This window comes from Podarcis tiliguerta (assembly GCF_965153285.1).
Source record: "Podarcis tiliguerta genome assembly, chromosome: 5".
Taxonomy (NCBI): Eukaryota; Metazoa; Chordata; class Lepidosauria; order Squamata; family Lacertidae; genus Podarcis; species Podarcis tiliguerta.
Window position 1 is genome coordinate 12180616 of NC_139538.1, and position 25110 is coordinate 12205725.

Here is a 25110-nt window from a genome sequence, read left to right on the forward strand (position 1 = left end):
TGATGTGCTTTCGAACTGCTAGGTTGGCAGGAGCAGGGACTGAGCAATGGGAGCTCACCCCGTCACGGGGATTCGAACCGCCGACCTTCTGATTGGCAAGTCCTAGGCTCTGTGGTTTAACCCATAGCACCACCCGCGTCTGTCTGTAGGAGGAACTAAACATGACGCCGATTTTGGAACTGCTTCTGAAAACTCAGACCCTTCTTCTAGTTACTCCTTCTTCCTTCCTGCTGAGCTGACTCCAAACGTAGTCATGCTTAGAACATAGCCATTAATTTGTGACCAAGTAGCAGCATGCATTCAGAAGTGCATTTGCATTGGAGATTCTCATAGACATTGCGTGCAAGCTTAGCACAGCGCTTACCATTTTGGCCACTGTAGTAGTGCAAATATTGTGGGAAGATGGCGCACAGTGCACATTTGCAGTGCCAGCTTTGAGGTTCTCCTCTTCACCATGCCATGAGTAGAAAGGTGCTACGAAGGAGCTGGCAACAGGTATTTTACCAACCAAGTGTTTCCTTCTGTGGATGGGGGGGGGGGTGTCTTTCAGCTTAGGGATTCTCATTGCCCAGAGTCTACAGAAAACCTAGAATTAGTTCAATGTGAGAGCAGGATGCTGGACTAGATGGGCCACTGTGTTAGTGGCAACCCTTTCTCTGGCTTTTGCTAGCACACAAAGTTAATAGCAGGGGTTGGCAACCTAAGGCCCATGGGCCACAAGCGGCCCACAGGGGTCGTTTAACTGGCCCACAAGCCCCCAAACCGAGCCGCCCGCGTGGCAAGTCCCCATGCGCTGCACTAAACCGGTGCAGCACAGAGTGGGCACTCGCTTCCACGGTGCCGGGAATCGCGTCTGCGCAGACGCTGGAAATCACATCTGCACAGATGCCAGAAATCACAGGCGCGGGCGCTCTCACACACACATGCAATCCAGCCCATGGAGGGATCTCCACTGGAGTGAACCGGCTCAGGGGAGGTAAACCTTGCTGACCCCTGGTTAATAGAATCCAGTTCAACTGGTGTTTCACTCTACTTTTCCTTTTGTTTTCAAAGGGAAGGGTTGTAGCTCAGTTGTAGAGCATCTGGAAAGCTTAGTCAGTAGAGCATGTGTGTTCGAGCCCCATGTTGGGCGAAAAATTCCAGCATTGCAGAGAGTTGGACTAGATGACCCTAGTGGTCCCTTCCAACTCTACAATTTTTTGCTTCTGTGATATGCATGCAGAAGGTGAAATGTTCAATCCATGTCATCTCCAGGTATGGCTGGGGACATCTCCTATCTGAAGCCCTGGAAATCTTCTGCCTGTCAATGTAGAGAATGAATACCTAGATGGACCAATGTCCTGATCCAGTACAAGGCAGGGTCCCCTGTCCCTCTGCTACACACACACACACAAGCTCTTTTTGAAAAGATAAACAGCCTGCTAACACATCCTAGGGACGCGGGTGGCGCTGTGGGTTAAAGCCTCAGCGCCTAGGGCTTGCCGATCAAGAGGTCGGCGGTTCGAATCCCCGCGGCGGGGTGCACTCCTGTTGTTCGGTCCCAGCGCCTGCCAACCTAGCAGTTCGAAAGCACTCCCGGGTGCAAGTAGATAAATGGGGACCGCTTACTACCGGGAAGGTAAACGGCGTTTCTGTGTGTGGCTCTGGCTTGCCAGAGCAGTGATGTCACGCTGGCCACGTGACCCGGAAGTGTCTTCGGACAGCGCTGGCCCTCGGCCTCTTTGAGTGAGATGGGCGCACAACCCTAGAGTCTGTCAAGATTGGCCCGTACGGGCAGGGGTACCTTTACCTTTTTAACACATCCTAAGCCTCTTTGGCGGCAGAGTTTGTTTCATTTTGCAAACTGGGGAACCCAGATGCTTAGACTCTAATGATCAGAACTGAACCAAATAATCAACTTAGACAGTAGTAGTAAGCTCAGTGTGTCAACTGAGTTAAGCAAACATTCTCTTCTGTCCAGTGGCTAAGGAAAAACCAAGCTCAACAAGGTTAATTTACTCTAGAGCATCAGTTTGATCTCCCCATATGACAGATGAATATCGCCCAAAGCATATTTTAATATACATACATAAATATTTCCAAGAACAGAAGGTGTAATCTTCTTATAAAATTAAACTTTCATTTCCATTGATTTCTAGCAGCATAAAATCCCTGGTTAAGCATGGATCTTGCAGTGAAATATTATAAATCAAATCAAGCTTGAAATCCCCATATGAAGAAAAGTGGAAAGGTATCACACATATTAAAAGGTGATGGGCAAAGGAATTTGCAGATGCCCGTACCTGTGATGGTCCCCTACTCATTCAGGAAATTAAATTAATTTAAAATAGAATGGAGAACAAAATAGCTCAGTGTGTTTTCCTTCCATTTGGGACTCTTGGAATGTCGCAAATAGTACAGCAGCCTATTAAAGCCAGTGTTCTGTAACCAGAAAACCCATGTTATGCGGATGGAAATGATTAAGCAAATTACTTGTTCACTCATTCATTTGGTGATCCAAATACAACCTGTGGCTCTCATTTTGCCCAGGTACCTGGCATCTCTCAGCATGTCCAATAGTTGCCCAGAGCTGCTGAGAAATAAGGGAAATGTGGTTTCTCAAGGCTCCCAGCATTGTTCGTGATCTAAGGGAAGTCATATTGTAGATCATAATGCGAATCTCCCTCCTTAAAGCGTGCAGAGGATTGCACACTGCACTGCAACCTTTACTTTGTGTTTGTTTAGTTTTTGTTAATGCCTTTTTTTCTTCTTGCTTCCCCCTCTTCTCCTTCCTCTCTTACTGCTCAAACCTTTGTCATCATTCTCTCCCTCTTTTAATTTTGTGTTTTTCATTCCTTCCACACACACTCCTTTTCCTTCTGCTACAGCTAGATCTGATGCATTTTTCATTCAGTAAGTTTTTCTGACTTCAGTGGGACTTGTTAAGGAATAAGATAATTGCCCCTGAACATGTGCAAAGTGTATTTTCTTCTGCCTTCCATTAATGCAATTCAGTCTCACAGAAATAATGTTGTGATCACCTCAACTGGGGTTTACAAGTCTCCATGGGGAAAAATGTACATATTGCAGTTCCTCTTTTTACATTTTGTCATTATTTTTTAATTAAAAAACAACAACATATTATCTATATCTACAGCAAAATGGTGCTAATGCCCAGGCAAATGTCTGGTGAACAGAGTGGGGTTTATTTCTGAAGGAATATGAAGGTTGCACTATGTGTGGAGGCAATGGCAGACATTTGAAGTCAATGAAGTCATACCCTTCAACTATCCCGATTTGAGTGGGACATCCCATAATTACAGAAGCTGCATCAGCTTCTGATTGGATCCTGGAAAGTAACCCCCCCCTTTTTTTTTTTTGGTCCGGCTCTTTGGTGCAAGTCAGCTGGTTCATGTTGGACCAAAAGACACTCATTTTGGGGTCTCACGCTCTCACCCAAATCAGCTACCTCCCATGAGAGCTGCGGACCAAAAAACAAGCATCCCAGTTTGGGTCAGTGGAATGTTGGAGGGTATATGAAATATAGTAGACAACCATTTCAAACGGGGGTTCTGTTACCAGCTCCTGTGCGCTTCGACGCTGCTGGTATAAGTTCTGTCCTGTTCTGTCCTGCGCTTGTCAGCACACTTTTTGTGATGTTTTCCATCACTTCCGGGTCCAGTAAAGGATAGACATACCTAGCAGTTTTGATTTTTCTCCATTTCTCATTCTTCCGACCTGAAGTTCTGTTTGCCCCATTTCTGTATCATTTCTGCACATGCATTTCCATGCAAATTTCCCCTAACACACACATTTTTTTGGCAAGGAATTTTTCTTCATAAAATCTAGTTTTGTGAATTGTTTTCACTAGTATATGCATTTCTGGGCACACTTTTTGTTCAGAGAAACAGCATCTTACAATTCAAAGTAGTGCAAGCTTTGAAGGGCAAGCAGCTGTGTTTTGCTTTCTTTAATGGTTTGAGAATGACCAATTAAGTGGGTTTGTACTGAAACATGAAGGGAATCAATTCCTCCACTCTCTCTACTCACAGCAATTTCCAAGCCAGACATACTGGGAAGAAACCATTGTGATAGTCAGTTATAAGAAATTAGGATTTATTATTTATTTAACAGAATTTAATTACCATTTAACCATCAAAGCCTCTCTAAGAGGTTTGCATAAAATAGGATATAACTCTTGTTTCAGACCCTGGTTTGTGATAAAGAATTGTTGTTTGAAGAAGCAACTGTTTCTATATTCAGACATTATCAGAATCTGTGGTTTGTTCCACACTGCGATAGGGAGATTTAAGCACCTTTCCTTCTCATGTGATGAAAAAGGATGGAGTGTGGATTCCAAAGGCTTGCCATGCTGCATTTGAACCATCGGAAACTCATCCTTGTAACGTCTCAGCTGGGTCTAAGAGATCGTCCTCTCTCTTTAAATACCAGATTCCTCTTAAAATGTGTTTAAAATCAATTTCCTTCAAAGGAGTCCAACTTCCATGCCCAGAGTACATCAGCTAGAAGTGCCTACAAAAAACGATTAGCAGTGGAGCCATTTATATAATTTAAAACTGTCACAGGCAGGCTGCAGAGATAGCCTGCCACTGAGATGAATGGGGCAGCTCAGGCTCTCAAGGAACTGCTTTGCTCACCCTGTCAAACAATACAAGTTCAAAGCTGTAGAGTCATGAAGTTTAGGAACTTTATCAGCTGGGGGCGAAGGTCCATGGCACAATAAGAGAGCATCTGCTCTGCATGCAGTGATACATTATGAGGAACTTTGAAAGAAAGAACCCCAGAAATCCTTTGATAGGAACTCTTAAGTAAATAAGATGGGTATAACACCAGCTATAGGGAAGAACTTTCATAACATGAGAGAAATGCTACTAAGCTGAGCTAAGAAAATAGGTTAAGCTAAGGAATACAGAATTATATTAATGCAGAAGAGGGGAATTTAGATGGTGCAATAGCTAAGATAGGTTAGGTTAGGTTAAGTGAAGCAGAACATATTGAAGAGCTAATAGTGGAATTAGCAGGCTGAGTGCAGCATTGAGTGCTGAGCCCAGAGAGTAGAAACAGGAAACATGTTAAGGATTCATATTGAAGGGATATGGAGACAGGTGATGGCGAACAAGCAGCCTAGCACCAAATGTAGGGCATAAAAGGGTGACACGAGTTGAGCACAAACCTTTAACATAGCATAAGGTTCAAATAAGGTGGGATCCGCCCAGATGGGGGGATTTTAAGACACATGAAAGGCTGTTGGATGAACTGGACATGGAGGAAGGGGTTAATTTCTTTCATGGGCACAAATCACCTCACTTATGTGATAAGCCAACAAGTGCACAGTCAGCCAAGCCAGTTGCTATGGCGACAGCCCAGTGCTCTCTATATAAGTGATTAAGGCATATCAGCTCGTCAGTCAATCAATGATACTTGTGAAGTGAGTTGGAGACTGTTATGTCGTGAATTGCTGGGGCAGCAGAAATACTTCCTACTTGTATATATCTGTATCCGTATCTGCTAAGCCTACAAGCTGTATCTATATATCAGTGTCCAGAACTGTATTACTGAAGCCTGATCTTCTCCAGCAGTAAACTATTTTGGACCTTAAAATGCCTCTGTGTGGTGACCAGAACTGAGGGAAACTTCTGCCGTGTGTGTATCTGACCTCAGTTTCCCAACAAAAGTCAGTGTTTGGGAAACCACAACGTACTTTTGAAAAAGGGCCCCTATCTCATCTGAACACAGTATCTTCTGGCTTGCTAAGATTATTACCTACTAACTGGTCCTGGCCAAGGTTCATGGTGTAGTATACCAACTACATGCTTAGGGTGTTGCTGTTGTTGTTGTTTAGTCATTTAGTCGTGTCCGACTCTTCGTGACCCCATGGACCAGAGCACGCCCGGCATTCCTGTCTTCCACTGCCTCCTGCAGTTTAGTCAAACTCATGCTGGTAGCTTCGAGAACACTGTCCAGTCATCTCGTCCTCTGTCGTCCCCTTCTCCTTGTGCCCTCCATCTTTCCCAACATCAGGGTCTTTTCCAGGGAGTCTTCTCTTCTCATGAGGTGGCCAAAGTATTGGAGCCTCAGCTTCAGGATCTGTCCTTCCAGTGAGCACTCAGGGCTGATTTCCTTCAGAATAGATAGGTTGGATCTTCTTGCAGTCCATGGGACTCTGAAGAGTCTCCTCCAGCACCAGAATTCAAAAGCACCAATTCTTTGGCCTTCAGCCTTCTTTATGGTCCAGCTCTCACTTCCATACATCACTACTGGGAAATCCATAGCTTTAAATATACGGACCTTTGTTGGCAAGGTGATGTCTCTGCTTTTTAAGATGCTGTCTAGGTTTGTCATTGCTTTTGCTTAGGGTACTAGATTATTAGAACAAGTGATGTGCTTTAAAGTGATGTATTGCTTATCAGAGTTGAATTAATCAATATAAGAGTGAATATAGCATTAAGAAGAAATTTTCTGTCAGAGTTCTCTTGGGTGGATACTAAAGGAATATTAATGGAATCCAGCTACTGTATAACATCTCATTTTAAATACAACAGGCACAGCAGCTGAAAAATTATGAGAATTTACAAAAGCAATATAATCAATAATTGGTTATCGGTAACCTGATTGGCTAACAGCAGAAGGTCCCTGGTTCAATCTCTGGCCATTCCAGGTAGGACCAGGAGAGAGATCCCTGTCCGAAATCCTGGAGGGCTTCTGCCTGTCAGTGTAGACATCACTGAACAAGGTTGACCAGAGTTATCATCCAGAGTGGCTGCTTATTATATATTTGCAGTTTCCTCTGTCCTCATATCCAATTTTTTGAGATTCTAGTGCAAATTCCACCCTACCCATTCAAAATGAAAGCAAACGTGGTCTCTGATTATATTTATTTTAGACATTTCTGACATTAGTAAAGATCTAATCAGTAGGGAGGTTACGGAATTTCAACAGAAACGGGAGCTGAAATTGCCACTTTTTGCTTAATTTCCCCAGATCTGGAATGGAAACCAGTGCAGTGGGTCGATATTCGCCGTTGTTGCTTTCAGTTCACATATGATAAGCAATTGATGAATTTTTCCTCCATTTGCAGTTACTTTCTTTTGCACTTAAATAAATGGCCTTTGAGTGAATACATGTGACAATGGACGGAGAAGAGTTTGATTTGCCTAACCTCAAAATTATGCCCCAAAGCCAATCTGATGGGGAAGGGAACTTACATCCCGATCCAGCCAGAGTTTGAGTTTAACCAAAATCCACCTACCCAATGATTCAGTACAGACATATTAGTACTCAAGAAACATGTAATGTTTCTCACCATGCCTAGGTCGTAAATGAAATGGGTTTATCTAAAAACACCTGCTAAATTGACAATTGATCGGGGAATCTCTTTTTCTTTTTTCTTTTACTCAAATCTAGCATCTTATCCTCTAGGCCACGTTTTACCTCACGGAACCTAACCAACCATGTCTTTAAAACCGTTGATATCAGCCATAATGTCAGACCTGTGGTGTTTACTGTAGCAAACGCTAGTTGAGCACTTTAGCGGCTGACTGATCTACAGCTTGAAATTGGTGTGGAGTATTTGCTGTTTGCTTTACAACAACCCAGTCAGGGGTTTATAAAAAGCATAAATCGTGAATATTATTCCCTAATGGGTGGCTCTGGTGAGCTTCTAATATTAAAAGACAGAATAAGCCTCTCGGCAGAGATGACACGACTATCAATGGGAAGCCCAGGGTCAACTATGAAAAGGAGTTAATGGGCTGATGGGAAAAGACAACTTTCTCTCCCTTCCCTCTACTTATGGGGGGGGGGGGAATCTACAGACTAACCAAAATTAATTCTGTTTTATTTGAGGAACGTGTCAGGCATTAGCCAGCATCCAGAGTTCAATAACTGGTAAGAGCTGGTCCTGACTAGAAACAGTTTAATATAGGAAAAGTCAGAGCTACTGATAAATAATGCCTAGCTAGTGCCAGCATACAGGTAATAGCAAAGATCATTCCTGCAAAATACAGCACCCAGAGGAAATGGATAAATGAAGAGGAAGTCCAAACCAGAAGGGGAGTGGTACTTGAGGTTTCTGAAGGCAATTCCAGTGAAATTGCTGAATCATTGATACCACAGAGAGCCACGACTGATTCTGCCTGTATCCCCGTATCCTAAACCGATAAACTGTATCCTGATCAATGTAAAGTAATTTAAATACTGTGAAAAGACCATGAACTGATTGGCTCTCATTCACTCAGATCCACTAGTGACGGCTCCGTTTGGAACATAAAGCAAGGCAGCTTCTACTTCAGCTGCAATTGCTCCAGAGTGCGAGGAAAACCTAACCAAAGGTGGTATTGGCTGAGTTCCTAACCCTTATGATTTCCAAAATGTCCTTATAAGCCATATTGTTCAGTGTGTTGTGCACATGCCTGGTACAATTTCAGAAGCTGGGGAAAGGCATTGATTGTTATGGATGCTGAGAGTGGTTAGGAGATGCCTATTCTCCTCACAAACCTACAATTCCCAGAGTGGTTTAGCAACCAATCCCTCTTCCTAGGGAACTCTGGAAACTGTAGCTCTGTGAAGGGACTGCCAACATGCAGAGGGCCGGGAGGCCAGCTGATAAGCCCCAGCTGTGCTGTCTCCTTCCATCGCCTGTGCTCTGATGTAAATCAGCAACCCAGACTTGAGAAGCTAGGGCATGCTATTAGCAGAGTGCACTGCACACACAGAATAGGCGTGAGGCTTGTGAAGTCATACTATAGCTACAGATTTATTAAACATAAATCAGGACAAAGAAACATGTCATCTCTCTCATTTCATCTCAGAGAGAACAGCTAAAAGCAAAAGCTATGCACAAATGGAAGTTCCCAGCATACTGTGCTGGAATGTAAACAGACATGTGACACACAACAAGTCCACATGGCTGTTCCTTAAGGTGGAATGGAAATATCAACAGGGACTAGGGGTCTCTTACTCACTCTCAGCACCCTTAAACAACTACAGTTCCCAGAATTCTTTAGGGGAAGCCATGACTGTTTATAATGGTATAATAATGTTTTAAATGTGTAGTGCAGATGGGACCTGGTAGGCTTTTGTCCTTGGAACTGGCAAAGGCAGGGGGATCTTGTATATAGGGCAACCACCCTGTCACAGTGTCAACCAGTATGCCTTAAAAAACAGTCTGATATAGAACATATCGCTAGAAAGGAATACACAAAATCACTCACGCTCCCTGTAGTGATGCTTGCTAACAGGAGGCAGCAGGAAAAGGAGCCTAATTTGGAGCCTAATTGTTTATAATGGAAATTCCTCATGAACAAACCTATAAAGGCAAATTGCATGGAGCCTTTCTCCGATTTGGAAGAAGTGGTGCACCAAAGCTTCTTACACACAAACACACAAGTAACAAAATAGTGCTAGTAGCAGAGGAAATTCAAGAAATGTATTTATCAAAGCACCTTTGAATATCACCTGGAATTTGTCGATATGCTTTCAAACAGAAGAGATGCTGTTAACCAGTGAGGGGAACGGGCTGCTTCTCTTACCTGAGAATTCACTACAAAGCTCCAGAGAATGCAGCTTATACTTCCTGAGTACATCTGATTAAGGATGTCCTTGAGAGAGATTGATGGTGCAAGTGATTTTTTCCCCTCAAGCTTCCAGGAACTTAGCCAAACTAAGGAGTACTCCCATAGGCTGCAGGGTACAACAAAGCAAAGTTAGAGTACAGAATTTCCTTCAAATCTATTTCTTTGAGGGAGAGAGCTGGCTTTCCACTGGGGAAGTCATAAAGCCAGATGATTAGATAGCACACTCTCTTTTTTCTCCTTCTCCCTTCTCTTCCAGCTGCTTTCCGTCACATCTTTCTCTCCCTTTCTTTCCCTCTTTTGCCTCAAAATTCTCCTGCCGAGTTGTAACGTTGGGTGTTTATGTTGTTGGGGCAAGGGGGGGCAAGAGTTGTTGTCAACTTATTGCAGTAATTCTTTCACGAGCTTCTTTTTTGCAGGGGAACACTAGCACCTTGCCCTGCAACAACAGAAGTTCTTTTGCAAGGCCTGTCACTTGTCACAGGGCCTGTCGCAAATGAGTGTCATTGAGTGTTTCCAGGTGCTGTTGCTTTGAGTGTTATTATTTTCACTAGGCAGCTATTGAAGACTTTTTGGTGTGTGTTTAAGAAGGCTTTCCCTGAAATGTGGCTCAGTCGTTTCATGGAATATTAGTTGCAAAATTGCATAAATAGTTTCATTGCTTTTTCTTCCCTGAGTCTGTAAACTTTTGTTATTTTATCTTATTGTACATTACTTCAGCAGTCTTTGATTGTGAATTTATTTATTTATTACATTTAGATACACCCTTTATCTTCCAATCAGCTCAAGGTGCTGCGTGTGGTTCTCTTCCTCCCCATTTCATCCTCACAAACAACTCTGTGAAGTAGGTTAGCCTAAACGATGGTGACTGGCCCAAGGTCACCCAGTGAGCTTCATGGCTGAGTGGAAATTCAAACCCTGCTCTCCCAGGTCCTAGTCAAACACTCTAACCATTATGCTGCACGGGTTTAGAGTTCTACACAAAATAGGTAAATATCCATCCATTAGCAAGTAACATTTCAGCCCTGCCATTTTAGCCCAGCATTCTTTCCGCTACAGTGTTCATTCAGTTTCTAATTATTAAAACAAATTTATGGCTCACTCTTCACTCATAAGAGAACAGGGCAGGATGCAATATGCCAAAGGAGCCAGCCACACAATAAATCAAAGGCTGTGTGGGACAACAACTCCCATTATCCCTAAAAGAAAAGCCAAAGGTTTTGGGGGGTTTTTTAGATGGGGAGAATTACCAGTTTGAACACCTTATTTTCCCATTTCATTTTGTTTAGGGAAGCTTTTAATATTCGATTAATGATTGTATTTTAATCTTTCGTTGGAAGCTGCCCAGAGTGGCTGGGGAAACCCAGCCAGATGGGCGGGTTATAAATAAATAATAATAATAATAATAATAATAATAATAATTACTACTACTATTTCCCAGGAACTTGGCTTTTTCTCATGCCCACCACTGGGTAAGGTTGCCATATGTCAAGAAGTAAAAATCTGAACACACACAAAAATGTTGAGCTTGTTCCCTTGGAAATCGCCCACTTCCTGGTTCTGTTTGCAAAAACCTGGACATTTTGCCAATTTTAAAAAATCACCCCAGGTGGTAATTTTGCTATTGGAATCCCAATAGCATGTCTGGGGGGAAATGAACATATGGCAACCTTACCACTGGGGGAGAGTTTCAAGGCCAAGACAGAGAAGCCTGGAAGTTCCACAACCCTGGAGTGAAGGCTCCAATCTTCCTCTGCTAGGTCCTGTTATTCAAAACTGATTCATTCTAGAATGCTTGAGGTAGAAGCAGTTCCTGATGTGCCCAGTACTTAGAATGAGAAATGACTGAAGTAATGAACTTTGTATGATCAACCATTTCTAAGTCTACTAAAGTACCAGACTGTAATAGCAGGAATGATTTTGTGTATTTGTCCTGCCTGCTTAGCCATGGGCCATTGTAAACCTGTATTTCAACAGTTTATGATAACAATGCTTTCTTTGGGGGGGGGCATGCCACCCCCACAGTCGCTAAAGCAGTAATTGTCCTGATTTCCTGCAATTCTACCCATGCAAATCAATATGCATCAGGCGAAGATGCTCAATGCTCGTCATTTCTGGAAATTGCAAAAATGTAAAATCAATCAAAATGGAAGATGCCTTCAAAGAATGCCCAAACGTGTGTGTGTGCCAAACAAAGGTTCTGTAAAGCATTACACATTGATTGATCAGCAACCGTTGTTGGACTACCGAGCAATGGAATGAGGAGAGAGAAAGAGAGACACCATTCTGTGGACTTCTCGTATTTGTTTCCTTTCATATCCCTGTGGCTTTTATCAAAATACCTCCATAGGTACTTTAAATAACAAAGCTGCATGTGAAATCTTGCTGGAATTTGCTGTTTGCTGTGGCAACTGTGGCTCAGGATGGGTGGTCCGAGTTAGCAACTGTTGCTCCATTCAGGTTTGGGCAGAATCTCGACAGTATAAGGAGTAACCACTTCTTTGAGTTTGCACATGGCTAGGGATAGGTGGGAAATTTGATTCAGTTTGCATTCAAAGGTGAGCCTACCTCATTCATATTTTCCAAAATGTGAATGATAACAAAACCATCCTGTGAGAACAGCACCAGCATTTGAAACTTCAGGAAGCTGGAGAAGAATTCTTACCACCATTGCCTTCCCCAGCAATTTTTATTTTGCTGCTAATAATAATAATAATAATAATAATAATAATAATAATAATTTATTTATACCCCGCCCTCCCCAGCCGAAGCTGGGCTCAGGGCAGCTAACAACAATAAAATACTACAAAGTTCTAAAATCATTCATTATAAAATTAATTCAAATCAAATTGATGACAACCATTGGGCTAGAGATTCTGTGAAGATTGCCAAAGGAGGGAGTCAGGCTGTGCCCTGACTAAAGGCCTGGTGGAACAGCTCTGTCTTGCAGGCCCTGTGGAAAGATGTCAAGTCCCGCAGGGCCCTAGTCTCTTGAGACAGAGCGTTCCACCAGATCGGAGCCACAGCCAAAAAAGCCCTGGCTCTAGTTGAGGCTAGCCTAACCTCCCTGTGGTCTGGGACCTCCAAGATGTTTTTATTTGAAAACCATAAGTTCCTCTGTGGGACATACCAGGAGAGGCAGTCCCGTAGGGACCTTAGCCTTCTCTGGAGAAAAGATGAAGGTCATGTAGGTCATCTGAAGGGCATCTAGTCTAGGGAGAAGACCTCTCCCCTCTGAACTATATTTAGGCCAAGCTGCTGAGGCTAATTGGAGTGCAATAAGACCTGCACCAGCAGCTGCAACTACCTTGTCCCTCCCTCCCTTCCCCTCAGTACTGTTGTTGTTGTTGTTGTTGTTGTTGTGGTTGTGGTTGTTGTATTTACTTAATGTATTTATATATCACATTTCCCCCCAAGTTGGGATTCAAATCGGCTTACAGCATTTCAATATTGAATTAATTGTTTGTTTGTTAAGGAATTTACACTTCTCTGAATTTCGAAATGCAGCTTGCCAACCAAGTAATGTGCAAAAATATTGCATATGCTAGAGTAAATTGTGCATATAAATAAATAATATGCATTATGCATATAAATGTTAGTAAAAAAACAACAACAACGTACAAAATACATTACTTTAGGGGAAACTGCTTGGGGAAAGTGTGTGTATTAAACAGAATTGCATACAAATATGTGTATATTGGGAGAAATTCACAGTAGAACGCTGTTGCATTTTCATAAGGACAACACACACACACACACCCCTATACACACATATACATACATCAGAAACTGATGTGCAAATGTAGCGTACTGAACCTAAGATTGGATAAATGAGCAACTCAGAGAAACCAAAATTGACAGATTCACCCAACCCTAATTATGCTCAACGCAGAGCCTTGGGCTACAAGGATGAACTGCTTTGATGAGCTCATGCATCACTCAGGGGGACTCTGCCAAAGCACCTTTATTTAAGGCTATAGGAAATGGCAATCCAGGATGGCAGTTGGAGCTGTGGGGAGGGGAGATCCTTTGACTCTCGGTATTGCTGAGAAAATATGAAATGACATATTTTGAAACCAGAACTGAACAGACTGGCTTAAAGGTAGCCCGACACCTTCCTTCTGAAGATATGCATATCTAAAAGTAGCTCCACATACTGTGCAGTGATGAACAATCAGTATGTGAAATACTTTACAGTTCTCCTGATAATTAGAGTGAGATATCGTGACCTCCCTAGAGGGTCCATGTGATTAAGGATGGATTTGGGCTTAACTCTCTCACTCCAAAGCTCAACATTCTGTGATTATTCTTATGTTCATCATGAGGCCCACAAACCGCTTTCCATAATGTCTTCTCCTGTGGTTAGGGTGGGTCTTGTGTGAATATATTGTGCTAGTGACACACATTATAATGGAGTGGGTGCTACTGCTGGAGTGTTAGAGTCAGAGGCGCCAACTCCAGGGTGCCCTGGGGGCCTGAGCACCCACAAAAAAAAATCTGTGGGTACCTGGCCTCCGCCCACCTGCTGCCTCCGCTGGCCACTGCCTTGCCTCTGGCGCTTCAGCACCCCAGCAGCGAATGGGCCAGGGCCTGCACCTCTGCCGCAGGGCCTCTGTTGGGGCCTGCTGCAAGCCCCAACTATTTATCCTTACCTGGTTAGGGCAAAGCAATCACCCTCTCCCATTACGCCCCCCGCTCCAATGACAAGCTTATGAGTATGTTTGGCCTTTGTTTGCTGAGAAACTGTTCAATTATACAATCAATGAGGGACATGATGGAGCAGGGGCAACAAGGATGGGAGGGATTGATTACAGTCTCCATTGGGAACATTGTCACATTCAGATATGATTATTTTCTTGCTTAGATATCACTTTCATGTAGGACATCGCATATGTACCGAAGATGGTTTGGAAACTTTAATTAGGCCTAAATGCAGCAGCCAAAATAGTGCATAATACCTGTACTAAATCAACTCTACTTTGGCAACTGGTGGGTTTCCACTCAAGTTCATTTCAAGGTTCTGGCTTTGATTTTTAATTAAGACCTACACAGCTTGGGTCCAATTTTATGCAAAGTAATTCCTCCTCTCCTTTTGTGAATTGAGAAGGTCCAAGCAGGATCTTTCATGAGTGCCCTTCCATCTGAAATGCAAGGGATAGCTAATTAGCCAGGAGCAGCTTTCCCCAACTGATGCCCTCCAGAAATCTTGGACTACAGCCATCCACCCCATGCTACTGTTAGGATTCTTGCTCTGTGCTTGCAGTTATGGGATTGTTGTCTATCACATGAAGGTGTATGCTTTCATTCCACAGTGTGGGAAGTGATGGAGACAGGATGTTTTGTATTACTGTGTTCCGGAACGTAGGACTATTGTCCTTTGTTTCTTTCTCTTTGCTGTCCGATGAGAAAGAGGAAGCTGCTAAGTCAGAATGCTCCAAGTGTATTATATGTACATAAACGTAGATTAGCCAAAATGCTGTGCTACTGAGTTTGTTACGCAAACTGCAAATACTCTGCAGGATCCCTAAGAGTGCTAATGCCTTTTGGTATCAGTCGCTGTGATGTTCGGGCTGGAGAAAGCTTTTGAAGTTCCCGAACGACCGACCAGGAGGGAGAGAACATGCCAGTCAGGCATGTGTCTCTGCCAGGGTCTTACACGCGAGTGTTGTTGTTGTTTAGTCGTTCAGTCATGTCCAACTCTTCGTGACCCCATGGACCAGAGCACACCAGGCACTCCTGTCTTCCACTGCCACCCGCAGTTTGGTCAGACTCATGTTTGTAGCTTCGAGAACACTGTCTAACCATCTTGTCCTCTGTCATCCCCTTCTCCTTGTGCCCTGCATCTTTCCCAGCATCAGGGTCTTTTCCAGGGAGTCTTCTCTTCTCATGAGGTGGCCAAAGCATTGGAGTCTCAGCTTCACAATCTGTCCTTCCAGTGAGCACTCAGGGCTGATTTCCTTCCGAAGGGATAGGTTTGATCTTCTTGCAGTCCATGGGACTCTCAAGAGTCTCCTCCAGCACCATAATTCAAAAGCGTCAATTCTTCGGCGATCAGCCTTCTTTATGGTCCAGCTCTCACTTACATACATCACTACTGGGAAAACCATAGCTTTTACTATACGGACCTTTGTTGGCAAGGTGATGTCTCTACTTTTTAAAATGCTGTCTAGGTTTGTCATTGCTTTCCTCCCAAGAAGCAGGCGTCTCTTAATTTCATGGCTACTGTCACCATCTGCAGTGATCATGGAGCCCAAGAAAGTAAAATCTCTCACTGCCTCCATTTCTTCCCCTTCTATTTGCCAGGAGGTGATGGGACCAGTGGCCATGATCTTCGTTTTTTTGATGTTGAGCTTCAGACCGTATTTTGCACTCTGCTCTTTCACCCTCAATAAAAGGTTCTTTAATTCCTCCTCACTTTCTGCCATCAAGGTTGTGTCATCTGCATATCTGAAGTTGTTGATATTTCTGCATATAAGTTAAACAAGCAGGGAGACAATATACACGCGAGTAGGACGATCCTAATAGCTGCATGGGGTCGATGGGAGTTGTAGTCCAAAATATCTGAAGGGAGCCAGGTGGGGGAAGACTGATCTAGAGCCTTCCTAGTAATGCCAGACTTCTACTGAAATTCACTGTCCAGAGGGACTCACTTGATCGCGCTATTAAACATTAGGAAGAAAGTAATAAATTCTCTATCACAAAAAGCTTTTTTACTGAGTCGGTTTTAAACCAAAAGGACTACAATTTCAACTCCTGTCATGTTTACTTTTGGAGAGTTAAAAGTGGGCTTTGTTGTTTTTTATTGAGTGCGTTGCTGCTGTTTTTTGTTTTCTTTTATTGTGAACCACTTAGAGAACGTCAGTTATAAAGCAGTATAAAATAAGTAAGAATAAATAAGCTTCTTTTGCAATCTTCCCCTCAGTTATATTTCCACAATTTTGTTCTCCAGAGGTCCAACCACTAGCTTAGCCGATTTCCTGCTTCTGAGTATCGGAAGACTTTTCAAAATGTTGTTAATGGGTTTCAAAAAAATGCTACTCAAGTTCTTCTTTTGCTTGCCTCCTTGTCAATTTACATTTATTTTGCCATAGGTTATACTCCTGTTTATTTTCTTTCTTTGGGCAAGACGTCTGCTTTTTCTTTAAGGATGCCTCCTTGCCTTTTACAGCTTCTTTAACACTGCTTGTTAAGCATCCCCTTGGGACTACCATACCTTTTCTAATCTGTGGCCTACGTTTTATCTGCACTTCTATTACAATGGTTTTAAATTACCTATTTTAATTCCAGGGGATTAAAATAGAAAGCTGCACTTTGAAAGAGCCCAGTAGGACGCTGAATGTGCCAAGAGCTCACCACATTTCTCCATTTAATAATTACTGGATCCATTTCACAGGGCGATCGATAGATTGCTGTGGATTTTCATCAGGGTCCATGAATATTGTTGGGATGCTGAGATTAATTCCAAGGGGAAAGCGCTTGCAAAACACTCAGTAGCATAGAAATGCTATTAGTGTCTGCAGCCTTTATTGATCAGCTGGCTCCAGACAATCCTTTTCTAATAATCGGTTTACTAAAATGGAACGTACGCCTCTTTTGGAGGTATACGAGTGCCCTAAGGGGAAAGAAGCAACATGGTAATAATATGTAAAGTTGTGTAGAGCTTTCATTAAATAAGTTGACATACATATGAGTGAACAACTTGGGAGCCTGTGGTGCAATGGGTCAGTGCGTCTGGCTGTTAACCCAAAGGTTGGTGGTTCAAGACCACCCAGTAACAGCTGCGGGCAGAATTCCTGCATTGCACTGGGTTGGACTAGATTACCCGTGAGATCCCTCCCAATTCTACAATTCTTTGATACTGCTTTAGGATTAATTTCCACCCTGTGTTGAACATCAAGGCTGCATTCACATTGCAGTTCATTCCGTTCTTGTCCTCAGCTGTTAAATTCCACATTGTATTTGAATTTTCACGTGATATCATAGGCCATTTCTGGAACTATAGTGGAATACAGGGTAGGTTTGGTGCTCGTTCCCATGTTATTTGCTTCCAGAAATAATTTGTCTGCAAATAATATGAAAATGAGAGCTAAATGTGTGCTCTATTCCACAATAGTCCCAGAAGTGACTGAGCGGAAGCTCAGATGTAATGTGGAACTTTTCTATGTACTGCCCTGAGACCTCCAGGTATAGAGCAGTATATAAATTCACTAAACAACAACAACAATTAATAATAATTTATTATTTATACCCCACCCATCTCACTGGGTTTCCCCAGCCACTCTGAGCGGCTTCCAACAGAATATTAAAATACAATAACCTTGTTGTTGTTGTTTGTTGTTTAGTCGTTTAGTCGTGTCCGACTCTTCGTGACCCCATGGACCAGAGCACGCCAGGCACTCCTGTCTTCCACTGCCTTCCGCAGTTTGGTCAAACTCATGCTGGTAGCTTCGAGAACACTGTCCAACCATCTCGTCCTCTGCTGTCCCCTTCTCCTTGTGCCCCCCATCTTTCCCAACATCAGGGTCTTTTCCAGGGAGTCTTCTCTTCTCATGAGGTGGCCAAAGTATTGGAGCCTCAGCTTCAGGATCTGATCTTAATAACCATTTAAACATTAAAAACTTCCCTAAACAACAACAACTTAACAGTTGGGGGAAGTTATGGGAATGGAATGAACTCTTGTGTGAATGCATCTAAGTTAATTCTTGAAAGAACCCATTGACACAATGGACTCAATAGAAAGGCAGGATGACCTGTTTTTAAAACAGTCCGTCAATCTGTCCAATCTTTCCCCGAAGAAAATCCCACAAGTTCCTCAGGTAGCTGCTTGCCTCTCAAGAAGATCGTTGCATCCCAGAACCATTTCCTGCCATTAAACACTACCCAGAATCAGCCCAGCTCTCTCCTTTATACAACTTCAGAATATAATGGAGTCCTGGCCATGTGCCTTTAATTGTCCCCGCTGCATGTCATATGCTGCAAAATATGAATTTCCGAATTGATCTTTGCACCGCTTTACGTTGTTGATACTATCAAAAACAAAAAAAACTCCCCAAATGAATCTAAATGAATATGTCACAATAAATAAAGGCTCTCGCCGGCTGCTATTAATATTTAAAAGCGGTGTGTGAGGTTTTATTAACTTGCATAAGGACTCTTTTTTAAACTTCATTTGCATAAATTAAATATTCCCTTGCTGTTTTAGATATGTTTCCTTTCCCTGCTTCAGTGGTCTGATTAAAGATCAGGAGGGGGCTTGGGGGAGGGGCATGGGGAAATAGACGCAGATGAATTGTAATAGACTTTCAAGATATATAGCATCTTGTTAAAAATTCATGCAGGCCAGAATACGAGAAGGTCAGAAAATGTCTTTGAAATCCTGCCAAGGCTCTTTTTGATAATTCATGCAGGTTTTAAAAGGGAAATTCCTCATTAGATAGGACCTAATGCTTATTAATTTATACTCCTAAGGCAGAAGCTGAATATTAAGTGGTCGGCTCTGTTAATCCATTTATTAAATATCAAAGACCATATGTTTTCACCTGGTATCCTTGCTTATTGATTAATGGCTTTAGACCAATATAGGTTGTTGTTGTTTCATATATATATAAAATTGGAAGTTATTTCAAAGGTAAGTCCCCGACCTCAGCTGGCCCTTGCACTGCCCTCCTGTGAAGAAATGAATCACATCTTTGTGGGCAAGGCAAGAAACTCACAAGTTTGGGCAGATGGACAACAGCCTCAGGTTTGTGAGTGTGGCAAGTCAGTTGTGGTAGGTCAAAAGAGCTTAATACGAGTCTGGATGGATGACACCGGCATATTCTGCTTCCAAGGGCAACCAGTCAGGTGTCTCTGGGAAATCTTCAAACACAGGATTATCCTCTGTTGCCTCCCAGTGACTGGTATTCAGAAGCCATACAAAGATCCACCCAGCGCCCCCAAATTAACTTTTATTGTGCTTATGTCAGACACCATGCTTACTCCTTATCTCTTGCTTATGAAAGAAGGGAGGAAAAAGAAACAAAATTTTTTATTTGCTCATTTATTTATAATACACTACTTTACAGTACAATACTTAAGTATACAACACCACCACACTTAAACTTATAAGTATTGTTTAGGCACCTGCCTAGGAGAAAAATCAGTCGTGCCAAAGGTGCCGCTGACCCCACTCAATACAATATGTAACATAATATTTTGATGCATGGCACCGTTGAGAATGACAAGCATCGCTGCTGGCTCAGCGCATTTTTGGTAAATGAGTGCACAAAGTCGAAAGTCCTTTAGTGAAACAGTAGGTATCCATTTTGGTAATACCTAGGTATATATGTATTTTGTTTTTCTAGATAATTTGAACTCCAGGAACCCAAACGTTGATAACAGCAAGTTCGTTTTGTGAATAGCTAAACGTTAGGGCTGTGTGCCAGTTCTGGCTGAATCCTGCATCCTGAATTGAATCAAGTTGATTGCAGTCAATCTGGGAATTGGATTGTGTGGATTGTGGATTTTAGTGGCCCCAGATCACCCCACATCAAACTGGGTACACCCAGAGCGATTCAGCATTGTCAAAAGATTGTGAAGGGGAGAAAGAAAGCCATTCACCTAGTTGACTGTCAAAGATGACCACTGTGAAGGTGAAGACGGCCCAAACACAACTAGAGCAACAACAGGGACCAGCCTTGATCCAACCATTAAATGCATTTTTCTACACTTACTACATATGCTCATCACATACCTTCCATTTTCCAGGTCTGCCATTCCTCATGAATCATGTGACCCACATAAGATCCTGGGGGCCCCAAAGAGTGCTTTTTTCAGGCACAGCACCTAAAGCCATGCATTTTAGGGTGCCAGGCCTGAAAAAGTGCAACCCAAAATCATGTGAGATTGCAGTGGTCATTTTGGCCACTGTCCTCTTGTGAGAAAAAACCAGGCGTCCCTTTTTTTCTAGGGCAGTGGACAGGTACGCCATCAGAAATCATATGAGTTCAAAGAGCGCTCACACAAAACAAGTGACATTCCTTTTTTTAGGTGTGTTTGTGACTGCATAGCAATATAGGAACACCCTATATAACCTTTGATGCTTTAGAATTGAAATCGCATCTAGGTGTATAAACTGCCATAATTTTGTGGAATCTTCCTGCTTGTCACTCTTCAGCGTGACATTCGCCTTTTAAACCACTCAACTCGCCTTTATTTACAACATTCATTCCATTTAGCGTAAAATGTAGTTAGGAACAACACCAGCCGATCCTAGCATGCCCAGACTGTGAAATTAATAAGGCAACTTCTGGGTTGCTGAATAACCCTCGCATGGGGGCTTCCATCGCATCGAGGGGAGAATACAGAGTGAACCCTGTTGGTAAAAATGCACACTGAACGACTTTGCTGCCGAAGAAAGGCAGATGGACTCTATGAAAGCATCATCGCATACAATCTATTTTGATATTTGGTTTGGATAATGAATCCTGATGATAATAAGCTGAACCCTCACTGCAAACACACCAGAATCGTGCTGGGTAAGATTAACAATGCTCCTTGACTGTCTGCCTGCTTAGCTAGCAGCATTAACCACCAGGAGCACGGATGATTTAATGCCCAGATGCCAAGCAATTTGAGATGCAGAAGCACCCTACAGTGAAGCAATTATTGCCTTGGAGGGCCTTATTATCCTCCTCATGCCATGAATTCTGCAGAGGGTAAACCCACTTCCATTGTTGCATTTACCACGTCGGCATCCTGCAAAGAAACTTTTTGATGGGAGAGGTTCCCAATCTGAGCTTTTCATCTTCTCCATCAAGCCACCCACTTATTGGCTAAAGCGGAGAAGGGCAGACTTCAGGATTGTGGGATAAGAACGTAGGACTAGCCTGCTGGGTCAGGCCAATGGCCCATCTAGTCCAGCATCCTGTTCTCACACTGGCCAACCAGATGCCCCAATGGGAAACCCATAAGCAGAACCTGAGCACAAGAGCATTTTCTTCCCTTGCAGGTTCCTGCAACTGGTGTTCAGAAGCATAGACATCAGCCAAATGCCAAACAATGTGTTCAGGCATTTGCCTTTGAATTATAGAAGTTAAAAGTTGGGGAGAAGCCATGGTTCAATGGTTGATCGCCATTCTTGCATGTCCCATCATCTATCCCCAGCATCTCCAGGTAGAACTAACAACAACAACAACAACAACAACAACAACAACAACAACAATAATAATATATTTATAGCCTGCCCATTTGGCTGAGTTTCCCAAGCCACTCTGGGCAGCTTCCAACAAAATATTAAAAATACAATAAAATATCAAACATTAAAAACTTCCCTAAACAGGACTGCCTTCAGATGTTTTCTAAAAGTCAGATAGTTGTTTATTTCCTTGACATCTGATGGGAGGGTGTTTCACAGGGCGGGCGCCACAACTGAGAAGGCCCTCTGCCTTTTCCCCTGTAACCTCACTTCTCGCAGTGAGGGAAACGCCAGAAGGCCCTCGGAGCTGGACCTCAGTGAACTATGGGGGTGGAGACGCTCCTTCGGGTATTCTGGGCCGAAGCCAGTTAGGGCTTTAAAGGTCAATACCAGCACTCTGAATTGTGCTTGGAAACATACTGGGAGCCAATGTTGGTCTTTCAGGACCGGTGTTATGTGGTCTCGACGGCAACTCCAGTCACCAGTCTAGCTGCCACATTCTGACAGCGCTGACAGACATTGTAGACAATATGGATCAAAATGGACTCAGTAGAAGACTGCTTCCTAATTTTTTGTGGGATTTTATTCCAGTTTTGATTGTTGCTACCCGACCCCCGAATGAAGTGTAGGAATCAGTTGGGTGGGAAACAGTTTCAATAAACAAAAGAAATAAATAACATGTACCAAAAAAAGTACAGTCATACCTCGGATTGAAGTTGCTTCAGGTTGAGCGTTTTCGGGTTGCGTTCCGCAGTGTTCCGGAAGTAATGGAACGTGGTACTTCTGGGTTTCGCCGCTCGCGCACGTGCAGATACTCAAAATGACGTCACGCACATGAGCAGAAGTGGCAAATCATGACCCACACATGCACAGATGCGGGTTGGGTTCTGCTCTGGATGCGAACGGGGCTCCAGAATGGATCCTGTTCACATCCAGAGGAACCACTGTACACAAAAATTGGGTGGGGCCCTAAGCAATAGCAGGGGGAATGACACCCTCAAACAATCCAATGAGTTAGACCTATTAGCTCAGTTGCCTTGGAATGTTGACTAACCATTGAGATGGAATTAAGAGACAGAAGATGGAGGGGAAGGAAATGGAATGGAGTGCCCTAGAAATGGGTGTGGCTGGCAGCTTGGAACCATAAACAAGAGGACTCCACACTGCAACATTTTGTCGCAGGTCCCACTTGTTTTTAATAGGAAGCCGATTGCCTTTGCAGAATTCAATCAGCTTAGAAATGCATTAAAGAAAGTTGGCACTGAAATCTATCACCCTTTTGCAGAGAAACAAAAGATATAAATGAATGTGGGGGAATCTGGAGCTCATTTTGATTTATAGATCTATCTTATCTGCATTAATTCACTTTTCTTGAGTTTCTTTGCAAACAGCTGTTCCCACTGTCATAATGTGACGGGGTGAGTCAAGGCAGTAGATATTGCAGAGAATGTACAAAACACCCTGTTGCTATGTGGTCCAATATTTTCAAGTTTTTCTTTTCAACCATGCTAGGGTTTGCAAATAATTCCTCTTTTCTTTTTCTTTTCTTTTTCGCCACTGACTTAGCACACTGTAAAAATCAGCCACCTAAGCCAAAATTATACAGCTGCCTTTTTTGCATATGAATGCAACTCGTAAAAGGACAATCAACAGAAAGAATTCGCAACATTGGCTCCATTGCAGCATGTAGTTAAGCATGCCGAAGTCCCATTGATCTCAATAGCACTTAAGCTCATTTAATGCTGTGCTGGATCGAGGCCAGGGTCCATAAAATCTCGGAGGAATTTGGTTTTTGTCAGAACCACACACACTGGATGCAAAACAGCTGGTGAATCTGCTCATTGGTTCTCAGCATCAAACATCTACCTGCCCTTCAAACTAAGGTCCCAGGACGGGTTAAAGGTAAAGGTAAAGGGACCCCTGACCACTAGGTCCAGTCGTGGCCGACTCTGGGGTTGCAGCGCTCAACTTGCTTTATTGGCCGAGGGAGCCGGCGTCCAGCTTCCAGGTCATGTGGCCAGCATGACGAAGCCGCTTCTGGTGAAACAGAGCAGCGCACGGAAATGCCGTTTACCTTCCCACCAGAGCGGTACCTATTTATCTACTTGCACTTTGACGTGCTTTCGAACTGCTAGGTTGGCAGGAGCAGGGACCGAGCAACGGGAGCTCACCCCGTTGCGGGGATTCAAACCACTGACCTTCTGATCGGCAAGTCCTAGGCTCTGTGGTTTAACCCACAGCGCCACCCACGTCCAGGGTTCAAAAAACCCCGAGGAATTTGGTTTTTGTCAGAACCACACACACTGGATGCAAAACAGCTGGTGAATCTGCTCATGGGTTCTGAGCATCAAACATCTACCTGCCCTTCCAACTAAGGTCCTAGGGTGGGTTACACAGCATTAAACACAACATTAAAAACCAGTTTAAAACCATCTACAATAATAAAAGATAAGGTGAGTCTTAAAATTGCTGTACTGTTTTTAACATTTGATTGGGAGCCGCCCAGAGTGGCTAGGGAAGCTCAGCCAGATGGGCGGGGTATAAATTATTATTATTATTGTTGTTATTATTATTATTTAAAATATCTTCTTCTTTGGTGATCACTCATAGCAGATTGTCTTCCATAAACACAGTTTTAACAATGAGTCCATAAGTGATCGTGGAGGCCAATTCTGGATCCACACGTTCTTCCACAGTGGGGACATTGGTTTACAGGTGGGAGTCGATCACGGTGTGGATTTGCCAAGCATGCCTTCCTCTTAGCACGTTTCTCCCTTGCGTCCTGATCTCAAGTGTCTTTAAAGCCCATGACACCTTTGGGAAAGGCTGTTTTCCAATTGGAGCGCTCACACACAAGTTTTTCCCAATTGATGGTGTTTATACTAAAAAAAAATTAAAAATGCCTTGAGACAGTCTTTAAACCTCTTTTGTTGACCACCAGCATTACGCTTTCGGAATAGAGTAGTTGCTTTGGAAGACGATCATCAGGCATCCACACAACATGACCAGTCCAACGAAGTTGATGTTGAAGAATCATTGCTTTAACACTGGTGATCTTTGCTTCTTCCAGTATGCTGGTATTAGTTTGCCTGTCTTCCCAAGTGATGTGTAAAAATTTTCAGAGATGCCATTGATGGAATCTTTCGAGGAGTTGGAGATGGTGTTTATAAGTGGTCCATGTTTTACAAGCATATAGTAAGGTTGGTAGTACAATAGCTTTGTAAACAAGCATTTTGGTTTCCCTGCGAATGTCCCGGTCCTCAAACACTTTGCACTTCAGTTGGGAGAAAGCTGCACTCTCAGAGCACAGGCAATGCTGGATTTCAACATCAATGTTGGCCCTTAAAAATATACACCTCAAGT